Source organism: Cryptomeria japonica, chromosome 11 (assembly GCF_030272615.1).
Source record: "Cryptomeria japonica chromosome 11, Sugi_1.0, whole genome shotgun sequence".
Lineage (NCBI taxonomy): Eukaryota > Viridiplantae > Streptophyta > Pinopsida > Cupressales > Cupressaceae > Cryptomeria > Cryptomeria japonica.
The window spans coordinates 675,203,965-675,220,566 of record NC_081415.1 but is presented as its reverse complement, the minus strand read 5'-3'; positions in this window follow the sequence as shown (position 1 = coordinate 675,220,566).

Here is a 16,602-nt window from a genome sequence, read left to right as displayed (position 1 = left end):
CAAAATTGGCGAAGGCGGGGAAAAAAAATTGTTGGGGATCGAACGAACTAGGGGTGTTCGAGGGAACCACCCACCAGGGTTTGATCGAACCCATTAAAAAATTATTTTTTAAAAAATCTCTATAAAACTCGAAAATGACGGTTAAACTGTCATTTTCAAGTTTGGAGTTTACTGTGGAGAGGGGGTTAAAGCGAACCCTATGTCAGCATTATGTCACCGTGCCCTATCAGCAACAACTAACGCTTCTCATCTTTCAGCTTTCGACGTACATTATTTCAAGTGCACAAACTAACCTTTTTTTGTTTAATAATATTTTTTTAAAAAATTTATTTATTTTTAATTAAATTTATTTAAAAATTAGTAAATAATTTATTTGTTAATTTATTTTTTTAATTAAATAATTGTATATTTATTGTTTTTTTTAGCATTTTAGAAAAAACATTAACAAAAACTTAGAAAACATATCTCTACTAAAATTTTAAAACTTAGAAAAATGTTTGAAATTTTTTAGGAAAACATTAGCAAAATTAAAACTTAGAAATTTTTTAGAAAACTTAATTTAATGTTTTGATTTAACATCAATTTGTTTTTTTTAATAAATAACTGTACATGTATTATTTTTTTCAACTTTAAAAAAAAAAATTATGAAAAACTTAGAAAACTAAGGTAGTAAATTAAAACTTAGAAAAAAGTTATGAAAAACATTAGGTAAATTAAAATTTAGAAAAATGTTATAAAACTAAATATAATAAATTAAAATGCTAGAAAAAGAAAATAATAAATTTAAATTAATTTTTTTTAATTAAACTTAGATAATAAATTTAGATAAATTAGACAAAATAAAACCTCTATGACCCCTTTTCACATCCTATTACACACACGACATGACCCCTTAGGACCATAGAGAATCACATAGTGTCCTAAGGGGTCATATGTTGTCCTAAGGGGTCACGAATGTGTTACCCCTTAGGACCACATATGACCCCTTATAACATCCTAGAGTATACATCATACTCCTTAGGATCACATAGTCTCCTAAGGGGTCATATGTGGTCCTAAGGGGTCATGCATGTGTTCTAACATAAGCGTGACCCCTTACAACCACATATGACCCCTTATAACATCCTTGTGTGTACAACGTACCCCTTAGGATCACATAGTGTCCTAAAGGGTCATATGTTGTCATAAAGGGTCACGCATGTGTTCTAACACATGCATGGCTCCGTAGGACCACATATGACCCCTTGTAGCATCCTAGTGTGTACGACATACCCCTTAAGATCACATAGTGTCCTAAGGGGTCATATGTGGTCCTAAGGGATCACACATGTGTTCTAACACATGCATGACCCTTTAGAACCGCATATGACCCCTTATAAAATCCTAGTGTGTACAACATACCCTTTAGTCCATCACATAGTGTCCTAAGGGGTCACGCATGTGTTAACACATGTGTGACCTCTTAGGACCACATATGACACCTTATAACATCCTAGAGCGTACGACATGTATCCTTTAGGATTACATGTAGTGTCCTAAGGGGTCATATGTGGTCATAAGGGGTCATACATGTGTTCTAACACATGCGTGACCCCTCAGAACCACATCTGACCCTTTATAAATTCCTAGTGTGTATGACATACTCCTTAGTCCATCATAGTGTCCTAAGGGGTCACACATGTGTTCTAACACATGCGTGACCCCTTAGAACCACATATGACCCTTTATAAATTCCTAGTGTGTATGACATACTCCTTAGTCCATCATAGTGTCCTAAGGGGTCATATATGGTCATAAGGACCTCATGCATGTTTTCTAACACATGCGTGACCCCTTAGGACAACATATGACCCCTTATAACATTCTAGTGTATACAACATGTACCACTTAGGATCATATAGTGTCTTAAGGGGTCATATGTGGTCCTAAGGGGTCACGCACAAGTGTTCTAACACATGTGTGACCCCTTATTAAATCCTAATACATGTACGACATAACCCTTAGTCCATCGCACAATATCCTAAGGGGTGATATGTGGTCCTACTTGGCTCGTCACACATGTGTTAACACATATGTGACCCCTTAGGAACACATATGACCCCTTATAACATCCTGGAGTATACAACATACCCCTTAGGATCACATAGTGTCCTAAGGGATCATATGTGGTCCTAAGGGATCACGCATGTGTTGTAACATATGTGTGACCCCTTACAACTACATATGACCCCTTATAACATCCCAGTGTGTACAACATACCCCTTAGGATCAGATAGTGTCCTAAGGGGTTATATATGGTCATAAGGGATCACAGATGTGTTCTAACACATGTGTGACCCCTTATAACATCCTAGTGTGTACAACATGTACCCCTTAGGATCATATAGTGTCCTAAGGGGTCATATATGGTCCTAAGAGGTCACACATGTGTGTGACCCCTTAGGACCACATAGGACCACTTATTAAATCCTAATGAATATATGACATAACCATTAGTCCATCACATAGTGTCCTAAGGGGTCATATGTGGTCCTACTTGGCCCGTCACGCGTGTTTTAAACCATACGTGAACCCCTTAGGACTGCAATATGACCCCTTATAGCATCCAAGAGTTTACAACATACCCCTTAGGATAACATAGTGTCCTAAGGGGTAATATGTTGTCCTAAGGGGTCACACATGTGCTCTAACATATGTGTGACCCCTTGCAATCACATATGACCCCTTATAACATCCTAGTGTGTACAACATACCCCTTAGGATCACATAGTGTCCTAAGGGGTCATATGTGGTCCTAAGGGGTCACACATGTGTTCTAACACATGCACATGACCCCTTAGGACCACGTATGACCCCTTATAACATCCTAGTGTGTATAAAATATCCCTTAGGATCACATGGTGTCTTAAGGGATCATATGAGGTCTTAAGGAGTCACACATGTGTTCTAACACATGCATCACACCTCAGAACCGCTTATGGCCCCTTATAAAATCCTAGTGTGTATGACATACAATCCCTTAAGATCACATAGTGTCCTAAGGGGTTGAATATGTGTTCCTAAGGGGTCACACATGTGTTCTAAGACATGCATGACCCCTTAGGACCACATATGACCCCTCATAACATCCTAGTATGTACGAAATACTCCTTAGAATTACATAGTGTCAGGTAAGGGGTCATATGTGGTACTAAGTAGTCACACATGTGTTCTAATGCATGTGTGTTACCCATTAGAACTACATATGACCCCTTATTAAATCCTGGTGTGTACGACATACCCCTTAGTCCATCACATAGTATCCTAAGGGGTCATGTGTTGTCCTAAGGGGTCACACATGTGTGTTAACACATGCATGTGACCCCTTAGGACCACATATGACCCCTTATAACATCCTAGTGTGTATGACATAACCCTTAAGATCACATAGTGTCTTGAGGGGTCATATGTGGTCCTAAGCATTTACGCATGTGTTCTAAGACATATGTGACCCCTTAAAACCACTTATCACCCCTTATAATGTACTCGACTAGGACCCAATTTGACCACATACTTATCACATTGTGATTTATTCATTTTCTCTCAAGTCCCTTAATTTTCTCAAAATGTGTGTGAATTAGTATATACATGTACATGATTTAGTCTTTTGAGCTCTCTTCCCTTAATTTTCTCAAGATGTGTTTTAATTTAGTAAATGTATATATCTTTAATGATCTCTCTCTCTCTCTCTCTAAAATTAATGATATCTCTCTCTCTATCATGAAAATGATCTCATTCTCTCTCTCATTAATGTTTTAATAATTTAAAATGTATGTATGTGATATATACATAAATTTATATATTTTTAATTCAATCTCCCTCTCGCTCTCTTCAAATTGTTTTATTTAAATTTGAATTATACGAGAACTTTGAATGTACATATCTATAAATTATGCGAGAACTTCACATGTGTACATCTTAATTTTTAATGAGCTCAAGATTAATGATCTCACTCTCTCTCTCTAGAATTTAACTGATTTTCGTTTTTTTTTTAAAATTCAATGCACTTCATGTGTGTGTGCTTACATATTTATTGTAACTTTATGACCTACCTAGATAGATGGCATCCCAAGACCCGGGTCATGATCATGTACCTGATCAGGATCCACCTACACAGGCTCCTGATCAAGAGACACATGATCTGATAGATCCTCCACAACAAAATCTGTTGGCATTACTAATATTGACATAACCGGTTAATCCAGTGAACTAGTGTATTAGCTGAGATTTGTCATTGATGACTAACACTGACCGGTGGAGTGGTGTATCTTAGTAGAAAATTTGATGGCTTGAAAACAACATGAAAGAAACATTAGAGACAGATGATCAAGGTTCAATTGGTTCAAGAGAAGACAGAATAAGCCAACCGATATGTCATTCAAAGAAGATCGGTGTTAAGGTCAGATCTTCAAGTTGGCGATTCTGATGATGATATAGTCACAGAAGGTGACTTAGGAAAGAAGGATTGAGTTCCTATGCAAACCAGAACCTCATTGGTAAATAGGAAAAGAGGCTTGATTGAATTATTGCAAACCGGTAGCAAAGGATGAACCGGTGGTGAAGAGCGTAGTGGTATACCGGTAGGACGGTGAAGCAAAAGGAAGATAGGTGGCCATTGTAAATCTAGGAGTAGTGATTGGTTACAAAGTTGCGATGGAAAAAGGAGAGTTGGTTAGTTTGTGATAATGCCAAACTAAATCTTGGTGAAGTCAACCTTAGTCATCATGCAGTTAAGCCATGATTTCTTGCAGATTTTTTGGTTTGCATTTAAAAGACTAAACTCGACCCAAAAGTCGCTATTTTGGGGGGATGCAATGGCAAATTTGGATGAGTAGTTGGTGGAATTGTTGTAGGGCGTGCAAATAAAGAGTGGGAAGATTTGAATTTGAAATTTACCAAGATCTGTGATTGCATTGATAAAGGAAACACTTGAAGGTAATGACAGAGGGAGTATAAAGTGTTTTGAGTTCATGCAAAACAGTTTGATCAAAAACATTTCCAAGTTCAAATCCTGTGAGAGGCGTTCCAAAGTTTTGAGTGAAGAGTGAGGAAGAGCTAAGTGATTTAGCATAGAAAAGTATGCTTAAAGTAGACCAACAGAGTGCACAACCGAGGGTATGAGTAGAGGACTGGTAGAGTTGAGAGCTGAGGGTATGAGTAGAGAACCGATGTAATGCAAAGAAAACACAACTGGTGTAGACAGAGTATGAGTTTCATTGTGATCTGATCAAGCTATCAAGAGCTATTCCACTAGATCAACTTCTTGTTTCTTTCTAACCATTGCAACTCAAAATCCCTTAACTGGGTGGAATTTAACAGGTCCCTTTGTAAAATCCCTTAATTGGGTGACATCTTAATTGATGATCCTAAGTCCTTTAACAAGGCTACCTCTAATAGGGTAAAGGCACTAACAGGCCTTAAATAAAATCCCTTAACCGGGTGGCACCTAACCGTGTCTTTGTAATCTCCTAACATGGATGGCTCATTAAAAAGCATGCTCGAGAAGAGTACAAATTTTGTGAGCATCAACTCACATCATGGTTTTCTCCCATTTGGGTTTCCACAAGATAATTCTTGGTGTTACTGTGTATCTCTTCATACATGCATTTTCTCTTGCACTAACTGTTTATATTAGTGATTATTAAGTTAGTGCAAACTTGAGTAAAATATTTTAATTGTGTATAATTGGTTGGTAACTGAGTCACCCACACCCCTCTCATTCACTGGTAGGGACCAAAAATTCATATCAAAGCCCTGGTCCTTAAATTCAGAATATCTTAACAGCTTAAGGAAATATCCAAGGTGATGCAAAAGGAAGGCCCTAAGTTCTCTAAGGATAATTATACATTATGGTGTGGTATAATGAAGATCTACATAAAAACCCTAGGAGATCAATACTGGATTCATTTGAGCAACGAGTATAATGAACCTACAGGGGTTCTCACTATAGATCGAATCAAAGAAACGCAAGACAACATTGCAACTATGGATGTGATTGCTAGCACTCTATCTGATAATGAGTATGTTGAAGTTCAAGATTTGAAAATAACCTATGAGATATGGAATAAGATGAAGACTATTTATGGAGGAGATCCTCATGTACAAAAGGCTAAGGTAGATAGCTTAAGAGGCAAATTTGATGAGATGAGGATGCAAGAAGTAGAAAATATAGAATAGGATAGCAAAAGAATAAAGGATGTGGTAAATTTCATCAGAAGTGTTGGAGGAAATCTTGAAGAATATGATGTGGTTAGAAAAACCTTGAGAACCTTGCTACTACAATATACCATAAGGGTTTCTGCAATTCAGGAACTCAGATCCTTGGGAACATTTAGTGTTTCACTTGACTCACTGATTGGTAAGTTGATTGCCTTTGAACTGAGCAACTATGATAACAGTGTACCCAATATTGATGTTGCCTTCAAAGCTTCCATGATACCTACACCAACAACGAGAAGAAAAGAAATTGGAAATAGTTATACTAGAAGAACCGGTCATTCTCATGAATGTGATAATCTGTTATCTAAAGGACTAGAACAAGATGAGATTGAAGCTCTATTAGCAAGAAGGATGCCAAGAGGAAAAGGAAAGCATAAAGGTAAACTTCCCTTGAAGTGTTTCTCTTGAAATAGAATAGGTCATATTGCATCCAGATGTCCTGACAATGATAGGAAGGATAGTTTTAGAAGTTACAAAGACAAGAGTAGGAAGGAGTGCTATCTTATAGAAGAAGGAGTTATTGATGAAGAATCAGAATGATCTGATGGAGATGAAATTGCATTTGTAGTGGTAAAGGAAGATAACACAGAGGAAAGTGATATGGCACTGATCTCTAGTTCAAACTAGTGTGGAGACTGGATAATTGATAGTGGTTGCAATCACCACATGGCTGGTGACAGAAACAAATTCCTCAAAATGGAGGACTATAATGGAGGAATGGTGAGATTCGACAATTATGCTCCTTGTGCAGTAAAAGGTAAGGTATCTATAGCCCTAAATGATAAACAAAATTGTGAAGATGTTTATTGGGTAGAAGGGCTAAAATATAGTCTGTTAAGTGTTGCACAACATAACAATAAGGGTTACCAGTTAGAATTTAATGAAGGCATATGCAAAATAAATGACAAATGAGGAAGTCTGATTGCTACTGGTAAACAAACTAGAAGAAATTTGTTCTGTCTAAACTCCATTGTAGGAAGTTGTTTGACGGGAAAGGTAGAAGATAGTTGGTTGTGGCACAAAAGATTGTGTCATGTAAATTTTGATATTATAGAAAAGGTTAGTAAAATTAAGTCTGCCAGAGGTATGCCTCACATTATGAAACCTAAGAATTCTATGTATAAAGAATGTCAACTAGGAAAGTTGACCGGATCTAGCTTCAATAGAAAATCTTATTTATCTGAGAATGTGCTAGACTTAGTGCATACAAATTTGTGTGGTCCTATGAGAACTAAGAGATTCTATGGGGATCGGTACTTCATGCTATTTGTAGATGATTTTTCAAGAATGATGTGGGTTGTGTTCTTGAAAGAAAAATCTGAAGCCTTTCACATGTTTAATGTCTTCAAGGCTTGAGTGGAGAGAGGAACCGGTAATAGTCTGAAATGTTTGAGCTCAAATAAAGGAAGGGAGTGCACCTTTCAAGAGTCCATAAATTACTGTGAAGAACAGGGGATTATGAGACAGACGTCTGCACCCAAAACACCTTAGCAGAATGGGGTTACTGGAAGAAGAAGCAGAACTTTGATTGATTTTGTGAGGACTCTGATGATACAAAAGGATATTCCACATGTCTTCTGAAGAGAAGAAGCAAGTACTGTTGTGTATACATTGAATAAGATACAGGTGAAGAAGGGGACAAATAAGACTCCATATGAATTATGGTGTGGATACTCACCCAATGTGAGCTATTTAAAAGCATTTGGAAGCAGTTCTATATCAAGAGGGATGATTACTCTAGAAAGTTTGATCCCAAGAGTGATGAAGGAACCTTCTTAGGTTACTCCACAAAGAGTAAAGCATATCGGTGTTTGAACAAAATTACTGGTAATATTGTGGAGAGTACCAATGTCAGAGTAGATGAGTTCTCTGAGAAAAATGAACAGGATAAAAAGAGTGAACCAGAGGATTATCAAGGATTCGAGTACACTGTACTGGTTGAACTTGATGAAGAGAATCCGGTTGTAGTGGCAAATGAGGAAGCTTGTGAAGTAGAACCTGTACAACCAGTAGAAGAATCTCCTAGAAATGAACTGGTACTAGCAAGGTATGTCAGAAACAATCACTCTACTGACAATATCATTGGTGACAAATATGCTGGAGTTTTGACTAGAAGAAGAGCAAGAGAGAATATGAGTTTTCTCTCCAAAATTGAGCCCAAAATAGCAAAGGAGGCTCTAAAAGATGAATATTGGATCAAAGCCATGGAGGAGGAATTGGAGCAGATTGAGAAAAATGAAACTTGGACTCTTGTGCCCAGATCGAAGAACAAAAATATGATAGGCACCAAATGGGTGTTTAGAAACAAAATGGATGAAACCGGTCAAGTAGTAAGAAACAAAGCAAGGTTAGTTTGCAAAGGGTATGCATAGGAAGAAGGTTTGGATTATGGAGAGACCTTTGCACTAGTGGCTAGATTGGAAGGGGTCGGAATTATGCTTTCTTATGCTGCTTACAAGAAGTTCAAAGTTTACCAAATGGATGTCAAATTGGCATTCTTGAATGGTGTTCTAGAAGAATAAGTGTACATAGAGAAACCAGAAGGGTTTGCTTCAGAACATGGAAAAGATATGGTAAAACTAAAGAAGGTTCTATATGGGCTAAAACAAGCACCAAGAGATTGGTATGAGAGGCTGCACTCATATATGATGAGTATAAGGTTCATAAGAACCAGTGACAACAACAACAACTTGTATTTGAAAACCAGAGAAAAAGAAAAACATTTGATTGCAGATATTTTTGTAGATGACATCATCTTTGGGGGAGATGATGAGATGAGCAAAGGTTATGTAGATGAAATGAATCAAGAATTTGAAATATCCATGATCGGTGAAATAAAATTCTTCATCCGTTTGCAAGTATCTCAGCTAAAGAATGGTATATTCATTATCCAGACCAAGTACGTAGGGGAAATATCGAAGACTTTTAGAATGGAAGATTACAAACCTATTGGAACTCCAATAGTTATAGGTTGCAAGCTCTCCAAAAATGATAAGGCTAATGAAGTGAATAAGATACTTTACCGATCCATGATTGGTAAGTTGCAGTATGCAGTACATAGTAGACTGGATATAGCACAAGCAGTTGTCTTGGTTGCTAGATTTGCTGCAAATCTAAAAGAGACTCATATGGTGGTGGTTAAGAGAATATTTAGATACCTTAAGGGGACTCATGAGTATGGTCTCTGGTATCCACATAAGGGAGATTTCAACTTAAGTGTCTTCACCGATGCATATTGCACAGGGAACATTGATGACAGAAAGAGCACTAGTGGAGGTGCATTCTTTCTTGTAGATAGGATTGTGTCATGGACAAGAAAGAAATAGAATTGCATCTCTCAATCTGCAGTTGAGGCAGAGTATGTGGCTGCTACAATCAACTGTATACATGTAGTATGGATCAAGTAGATATTGGAAGGTATCCAAGAAAATTTGACTGAACCTATGGTGATTCACTATGACAACACCAATGCTATCAACATATCCAAGAATCTGGTGATGCATTCCAAGACAAAGAATATAGATATCAAATACCACTACCTTAGGCAACAAGTTCAAGACAAGGAAGTGAGGTTAAAGTATATACTAGCAAAAGAATAGGTGGCTGATATCTTCACCAAGCCACTATAGAAGGACACCTTTGAATACCTCAGAGGTAAGCTAGGGGTGATACCCCTACCTGCATTAAAGTAAGTGAAGAAGGGCTCTACATCAATCAATATGCTTTCTTTATGAAGAATTTCTAAGACTAGATTGATAAGTGTGGACTACTCTGGTTAGGGGGAGTAGTCTTGTTAGTGTATTGAAATACATCTTTGGGATTGCTATCAAAGGGGGAGATTATTATAGTGTTTGAGTATTGCTAAAGAAGAGGGTTGGTAGAAGTGGTTAGAGTGGTATGATGAAAACAAAGTATTGCTAGTGTCAGGGGGAGATACTCATTACTCATAGCCAAAGTAATGACCAGTACAAAAATAAATAAACAAATGAAGAAAGTACATGTAGAAGAAACTAATAAGATAGATTATGAAGTGTTTACATCAATGCCAAAGGGGGAGATTGTTGGCATTACTGATATTGACATAACTGGTTAATCCAGTGAACCGGTATATTAATTGAGATTTATCATTGATGACTAACACTGACCGGTGGAGTGGTACCAGTGGAGTGGTGTATCTCAGTAGAAAAAGAGATGGCTTACAAACAACATGAAAGAAACATCAGAGATAGATGATAAAGGTTCAATCGGTTCAAGGGAAGACAAAATAAGGTAACAGGACTATCATTCAAAGAAATCAGTGTTAAGGTCAGATCTTCAAGTTGTCGATTCTGATGATAATGTAGTCACAAAAGGTGACTTAGGAAAGAAGGCTTGAGGTCTTATGCAAACCGAAACCTCATTGGCAAATAGGAAAAGAGGCTTGATTGAAATAATACAAACTGGTAGCAAAGGATGAACTGGTAGTGAAGAGTGCAGCGGTATACCGGTAGGATGGTGAAGCAGAAGGAAGATAGGTGGTCACCATAAATCTACAAGTGGTGATTGGCTAAAAATTTGTGATGGAAAAAGGAGAGTTGGTTAGTTTGTGATAATGCCAAACTAGAGGTTGGTGAAGTCAACCTTAGTCATCATGCAGTTAAGCCATGATTTCTTGCAGATTTTCTGGTTTGCATTTAAAAGACTGAACTCGACCCAAAAGTCAATATTTTTGGGAGATGCAATGGCAGATTTGGATGAGTAGTTGGTGGAATTGTTACAGGGCACATAGAGAAAGAGTGGGAAGATTTGAATTTGAAATCTATCGAGATTTGTGATTGCATTGATTAAGGAAACACCTGAAGGTGACGAAAAAGGGAGTATAAAGTGTTTTGAGTTCATGCAAAACATTTTGATTGAAAAATTTGCAAAGTTCAATTCCTGTGAGAGGTGATCCAAAGTGCAGACTGAAGAGTAAGGAAGTGCTAAGTGATTTAGTAGAGAAGAGTTTGTGTGAGGTAGACCAACAGAGTGCAAAGCCAAGGGTATGAGTAGAGGACTAGGAGAGTGCAGAGTCGAGGGTATGAGCAGAGAACCAGTGTAGTGTAGAGAAGACACAACCAATGCAGATAGAGTATGAGTTTCATTGTAATCTGATCAAGCTATCAGTAGCTACTCTAGTAGATCAATGTCCTATTGCTTTCTAACCATTGAAACTCAAAATCCCTTAATCGGGTGGATTTTAATAGGTCCCTTTGTAAAATCCCTTAACCGGGTGACATCTTAATTGATGATCCTAAGTCCTTTAACAAGGATACCTCTAACAAGGTAAAGGTACTAACATGCCTTAAAAAAATCCCTTAACTAGGTGGCACCTAACAGTGTCTTTGTAATCTCCTAACATGGATGAATCCTTATAGAGCATTCTCCACAAGTGTAGAAATTTTTTGAGCATCAACTCACACCGTGGTTTTCTCCCATTTGGGTTTCCACAATATAAATCTTGGTGTTATTGTGTATCTTTTCATACATGCATGTTCTCATGCAATAATTATTTGTATTGATGAATATTAAGTTAGTGCAAACTTGAGTAAAAGATTTCAATTGTGTATAACCAGTAGGTAACTGATTCCCCCCCCCCTCTTAGTCATCAGTAGGGACCAAAAGGATCCCCCATTGCCTGATATTGCTACCATCTTTTACTAGAGTGACCATCAATTACAAAGATTTGAGGGTCATATTAGATGACCCACAAACTGATGGCATGTACAAGAGTACATGCCAATCCTTTTTTTGTAGTTTATAGACATTGAGGGACCACCTAGTTAGTCCCACCTTATTTTTACCAGAGATTATAGCTGATATCTATAGATAGTTGAGGAGTGAGGTGAGGGGTCATCATTCTTTAGATAATGTGGTGAGGGTGGTCTCAAAGGAGAACATTAAGGAGAGATGCTTTCCATAGTATCAGGAGAAGAGTAAGGTGATAGGATATCAGGTTAAAGGATGTATTGATCCACATGTTGCATCGTTGATTTACCCATGCTTCTTATCTTCCCATGGTATTTACCCTAATAATGACTAGATACCATTATAATTTGCATAACAGGTATTTGTTGAGGTTCATTGTCAAATGAAACCCAACTACCTTGATATTCCAACATATTATGGATAGGGGAGGAGCAAGATTGCTGATAGAGATGAATATCATAGGCATGATAGAGCTCTGCCTAGATACAAGGACCTTGTTGGCGAGAGATTTCTAAAAGTAGTCCCAACCCTCACCCCCATAGCGGATCACGTTGTGATTGCTTCTCAGAGAGAAGCAATTGATAGGATTGGAGAGATTGCATCAGCAACAGCCACCATATCATCTGATAGGCTGGGCAAATATATGATGAGCCGACCACATTCAAGATCACCCACAAATTATGCATCTTCTAGTCATGGGGTGGCTTCAGATTTAGATGATCAATATATTATTGTTGGTATCCCCTCACTAGATGAGGTAGCAGATATAATAGGAGGTGGTAGACATGTACAGATGTCACGATATTTAGCCAAGGACCTGCTACATTCTTACCATTTTCTTTCATCTCGACTTGTGATACCATTGGTTGTTGTTAGAGAGGAGATTCTCAGAGACACAGAGGCTACTATTGCATCAATGCATACCCTGAGATAGTCACAAAATTCTCATCACTCTACGCATGCTCTGGGTACTGACCCACCTACAGATCACTTTGTTACTGCAAAGAAGGAGATACAAGTTGATCAAGTGCATATCATAGATGAGGGCTTGGATTCATATGAGGAGAAGCTGCGAGGTTTGAGATAGACTAGGTTTATGGATATGCTACTAGAGTCAGACACTTCATCCACGATACCTAGTCATCTAGTCAACCCCTTACACTCCTCAGTCATACGCACAAGTAGAGAGAGATATGCAGGCATGAGTGATGTGGTTGATATGATCATAGGACATGATCAGACTATACAACCTACTCCTCATACATAGGTATGTACATTTGTATTTATTTTTAAAAGATGTATATGTTGTAATGTACGATTTCTATATAGCATTTAATAAATAATAGAAGTTAACTTGTATCATTTAAATTGATCAAACTAATTCTAAAATACATGTATGTATGTATGTATAATAGTTAGCTCATGTCACTCCTAGCTTGAGATCTGAGCGTGTGCATAGGAGAGATTCTTTCGATGCTACACAGGCTGCGAGTGGACAAGTTAGTTATGGTCTTTTATATACATGTACGTGTACATGTGCGTTACAATTTATATGTTAATTTTAATTTAACTAGTTGGATTTGATTATATTAAAAAATATGCACATATGTATATGTGTAGAGATCTATATTTAATATTTAAATAAATTCTACTTTTGCAGGGGTCTATTGGACATCCAGACTCTCACCAGGACTCTCCCTCTGAGGGTTGCTTTGTTCGTGGTCGACATGATGCATGTTGATTTTCCACTTTATAGCTCATTTGTTTATCTTTTTATATGTACATTTCAAACTTCAATATTATATATTCATGCACATGAAGTTTATATTATACTTTATATAGTTTGTGTTTGATTAGATTATGTATTTCATGCATGCATGTTAGATTATACTTTATACAGTTTGTGTTTGATGGACTTGATTATATATATCATGCATGTATGGTTAGATTATAATTTGTACAGTTTGTGTTTGATCTTGGAATATATATCACATCATTTTTATTCACATTATATATGATCATGCACATGTTAGATTACTTACACACTTTATATATATATATATATATATATATATATATATATATATGTATATATATATATATATATATATATACATATATATATATATATATATATATATATACACATACATACATATATGTATATATATGTATATATATATACACATACATACATATATGTATATATATGTATATATGTATACACATATATACATATGTTTATATATATGTATATATTACATATGTATATATACATATATATACATATATATATATATATATGTATATATGTATATGTATATATATATATATATATATGTACAATTTGTGTTTGATCATATTTGCATGTTTGATATATATACTTTAAATATTTATTTAATTTTGATGTGTTTTATTATATATATAACTTATTAGATCACATACATGTATGTATGTTAGACAACTCAGATAACCAGAGGACAACTGAGAGGGGGAGGGGGTGAATTAGTTGTCAAAAGATTATAGAATTTTAAGCATTGAAACCTTATTACTGAAATAGTAGATATAACAGTTAAGCACAAATATAAACCATGAAACATTTACCAACCATCCACAAAAGACAACACCAAGATTTGTATGTGAAAATCCTGGTAAAGAGAAAAACCATGGTGGGAAGCCTACCCATAGTCAGATAATACTTTGACAGTAAGTATGTGCTTACATAAAGAGGGGCCTACACATGCAGGAAGGCCAACAGCCTAGAGTGCACTGCTCATCACAAAAGGAGCCTTACTAACTACAAAATAAATCCAGACTACAATCCAGAAAGAAGAGTGAACTACAAGAATAGCATCTCCTATGTTTGAAGATAGTTCTGATTAAGCTCAGTACCAAAGGTCTTAAACCTCTTTCACCAATCCAATTCAATCACCTATGATCGACCAAAACCTCTGCATATGATTACAACATTAATCACACACGGATAATCCTATATCCTAAAAACCCATGAATATGCCCATGATCTACAAAGAGATCTTACCTCATATTTATACCAACTTGAGACTTGAACAATTAGGTCAGCCACCTACAAGATAATACAATAAATTCATAACATAAAACCAAAATCCAATGATCAACCAAGATGGCCTAAGACCGAAACAACATAATCCAATCAATAGATCCAACTGGTAACACATCAGGATAATCGACCAACACATCACATAAACTCGTCCATAACCTAGCAGAATAAGATAGCATTAGGTCCAAACCCAAATCCAGAACCACCGATCAACAAGAACATGAACAAGATAACCAACAACATCCCAAAATCCATCTAGAAGTTGTGCCAACACAACTTATCAAGTGCATCAAAATATCTTGAATAAAGCTCTATCGATAGAACCCTTATTGGTGACCAAAATGATTACTATAACAAATGATAGATCCCGAGTCATCAAATCCCAAACCAACTAATTGTGATACACATCTAAATAGCATGAATGACAGATCCAAACCAATTCCACAAAATGAAGCATACCGGATCAATATCATAATCCAACCGCTCTACCGAAACCTACTATAAATCCATAAACAACTAAAACTTTTGGTATTGCCAAGAATGAAAAAACATCAATGCAACACATAATTAATTCCTCCAACTTGCCAAAAATCTCCCCCTTTGGCATTGATGGCAACACTAGATGTGAAAAACATCCAAGTGCCAAGAAATGCCAAACAAGTCTCCCCCAAAGGAAGACAACCAACAATCTCCCATAAAATGATATTACAATGAAGTTAACAAACTCCCTCTGTGAATAATATCCCTGCTAAGCTTTTTTTTTCACATATATATCTCCCCCTTTGACATCAATGCCAAAAATCTGACATGAACATTAAATAAAAATCATAAATCCACTTAACCATACAGTTGACTACTCCTCTTGAGTAGCAGCACCAACACATCAATCTAGCATGAACAATAGCTCTATAAATGCATACCAGACTGATGCCAATCAACATCACTCAGGTCTCTACTAGAGGGGTAGAAACCCCCAATTTGTCTCTAAAGTACTCAAATGATTCCTTAGGCAAAGGTTTAGTGAAGATATCTACAATCTACTATTTAGTGTTCACATAAACCAATCTGACTTCATTTTCTTCCACCTTCTCCTTCAAAAATTTATACTTGATAGATATGTGCTTTATCTTAGAATGAAATATTGGATTCTTTGATATGTCATTAGCAGCAGAGTTATCATAGTGAATAACTATCAGTTCATTACAATCCACCCTTATATCCTTCAACATTTGCTTCATCCATAGAACTTGTGTACAGTTAGTAGTAGCAACAACATACTCATCTTCAACAGTAGATAATGAGGTACATGACTACTTCTTGTTGATCCATGAAACAAGTTTATTTTCGAGAAAGAAAGCTCCACCGGATGTGCTCTTCCGGTCATTAACATCTCCAGCCCAATCTGCATCTCTATATGCACATAGTATAAAATAATTATTTTTTAAGATACCACAAACCATATTCAATTGTTCAGGTTGCAAATACTTGAAAATCCTTTTCACCTTACTCTCATGATTCTCTCTAGGATCACTTTGATA